The sequence below is a fragment of the Mastomys coucha genome, unplaced genomic scaffold, assembly GCF_008632895.1.
Source record: "Mastomys coucha isolate ucsf_1 unplaced genomic scaffold, UCSF_Mcou_1 pScaffold5, whole genome shotgun sequence".
NCBI classification, from domain to species: domain Eukaryota; kingdom Metazoa; phylum Chordata; class Mammalia; order Rodentia; family Muridae; genus Mastomys; species Mastomys coucha.
In genome coordinates, this window is record NW_022196911.1 from 25,146,124 (window position 1) to 25,149,192 (window position 3,069).

Below are 3,069 nucleotides of genomic sequence, written 5' to 3' on the forward strand. Positions count from 1 at the left end.
CAAGGCTGAAACTCAGCAGGGCACACTCCAAGTTCTGTGGCTCTGTGTTCTGTGTTGGAGAACGTAGATGGAGCTGTCCTGGCGGCAGCACACGTGTCTCTCTCTTGGGCGGTTTCTACTCTCTGTCTGCAGTTGTCCTTCACAGATATCCCAAGACAATACTTTAATGGCTACACACATCATGGTAAATCTCAAAATCCCCGTTTCTCCGTTTCAATTGCTCTGACAGAGCCTGATGGCTCAAAAGCCCAATGGTTACCTTTCCTGTCCCAAGGTAGATATTCTAAATAGTTCAATAGAACTCCAGATTACTCAAAAGAGTTTCCACATAGATAAAGCCTGTCCTAGAAATGGCATTATTATTAGATTATGAGACTGTCCCTTTAAGAGAGTCATCATTCTATAAAGGTAAGCCATGCTCCCACTTAGAGCTGACAGGCCCCTTTTACACAGGTCACAGATGAGAGAAAGCAAACCCAAGACAAAGGAAACCTAACCATGTCTCCCTGAAGCCATCCACTGCAGGATGCCAGAGCTCAATCTTCCAATCTCTGCAGCTCCTGACTTTAAATTACAGTCAGGTTTCAGTGACTTTGACAACCCTCTCTCTTCCACCACGTGGATACCACGTTTCTCTATTTAACAATAATGTCCCAATATTGTTCAAGAGCACAGAAAGACAAAGCCAGGTAACAAATGATGACTACCTCAAATGTTTCAAAAGAACCTCAAATTGATCTGGGTATGGTGGCAAATGACTTTAAACCCAACACTTGGAAGGCAGAGGTATATGAATCCTTATGAGTCTGAGGTCAACCTGGTCTACTAGAGAATTCCAGGCTAGCCAAGGCTACATGCTGAGACCATGTCACAAAGCAACAACAAAAGCAAGCAGGGAAACAACAACAACAACAACAACAAATTGCTCAAAGTATCCAAAGACAAACAGGAAGATGAAGTGATGAACTTGCCTGACTCCACTTTAATATAGAAGCCATCTTACTACAAGGTCAAAGTAAGTTTTTTCCTATTTTCTGTAAGACTTACATTTGAACAAGTCTTGACCTTTTTTGGGAATTTGACATGTTCCATACCTGACTTCCACCCTGATTAGATACTCTGCCAAATAATCCTGAAACGTTCAGCCAAGTTCCTTCGTAACCAAAATTCCTCAAAAAAATCCCTTAACCCTTGAAACCCCCCAGCAGTTTTGGGGCTGATATAAACCCTATCCTCTCTTGCATTCAATGCTATTTTCTCAAACCCTGCTTTGGGGGGACAGCCCTGTCTGAAAGAATATAAAGCATATATAATTTGACCAAGTAAGTTGGGTAATGGTCTTTACTCTTGTTTGGTGGGATTAACAAAAGCCTGAGGTGCACCCATAAGAAAGAGACTTCCCAGCCTGGCATGGTGATGCACACCTTTAATTCCAGCATTTGGGAGGCAGAGGCAGGGAGATCTCTGTGAGTTTGAGTCTAGTCTGGACTACAGAGTGAATTCCAGGATAGCCAGGACTACGGAGAGAAACTCTGTCTTGTAAAACCAAAGTCAAACAAAACAAAACAAAACAAAACAAAACAACAGCCACAACCACAACCAAGCATTTGTGGGAGGAACACCAGAGAGTGGTTACAGCAAGGCAGGAGAGGCTTTTCTGATGACATTCTTAGCTTTGAGGTTGGTGGAAGCTAGTGGTTGGTTAAGTTAATAGATTCCAAAGATGCTGCAGTTTTTGTTTTAAAGATAAGTTTTCTCTGTGTAGCTTTGGCTGTCCTGGACTTGATATATAGACCAGGCTGGCCTTGAACCCACAGAGATCCACCTACCTTTGCTTCATGAGTGGTGGGACTAAAGGCCTGGCTCTAAAGATTAATTTTTTAAAAAAGGTTTATTTATTTTATGTATGTGAATACACTGTTACTGTCTTCAGACACACCAGAAGAGCACATTGGATCCCATTGCAGATGGTTTTGAGCCACCATGTGGTTGCTGGGAATTGAACTCAGGACCTCTAAAAAAACAGTCAGTGGTTTTTATTTTTTTTTAAGTTTCATTGCAGTATAATGAGAAAAGTTACATGATTTCAATTTATCTGAATTTGTTAACATTTAAAAACATATTTTAAGTAAATAGAATTAAATCACATTATTGTTTTCATTTTGTACCCCAACTCCTCCCAGAGACCCCCTTCAATACCTACAATATCTTTTTTGTCATATTCTTTAAAATTTATAAAACATCATAACAATAAAAATGAGTATTATAAAAGTTGTTTGAAAAAAACAATTAATTTAAGTCTTAAGTAGGTGCTTGTCTACGACAATACTGAAAATACATACATTTTTCTCAGTATAAATTTTAAATAACTCCAAATGTATTAACTGTGTATTTCAAAATAATACATCATTACTAATATTTTCTTAAATGAACATAAATATATAAAGTGCTTTTGTTTGTTTGTTTGTTTTATATTTAGTAGAGCTTAAAATCTTGGCTTTTACTGTGATAACTTGATACAAGAGTTACAAACGTCAAGCAAAGCATTCAGTCTTACTCTTTGTTGTTCTCTTACAAAACCCCTCCCAATTTAATTATCTATATTTCTTTTGGGTATATAAATACTTTTAAAATATGTAAGCTGCTCTGAAAACCATAATATAGTGTAAAAATGTGAAATAAACAATACTACTAATAGAGAGGCTGAGATAGGAGAAGCAAGATCTCAAGATCATTATGTTGTACACAGCAAGACATTATAACGAACAAACAAGCTGAAAGTGTATATGGATTGTATAATATTAGACCTATTTCTCCAATTACCAAATTAGAGAGACCATTGGATGACAGTCAATAAATTTCTAATTCCTCATATTTTTGGATTTCAATTGATTAGGATATGTTGGTAATATTAATTTTCATATTAAGATATTAAGAAAAAGTAATTGTTGCTTCTTGTTGTTTTTGTTGTAAGCAGTAGAATTAGGTTTGTGTTGATTTATTGAAAGATTACTTTCTTGCTTCTTCTAGGGTGTAGTTTTACTCCTTATGTTGATGTTTTCTATCTAT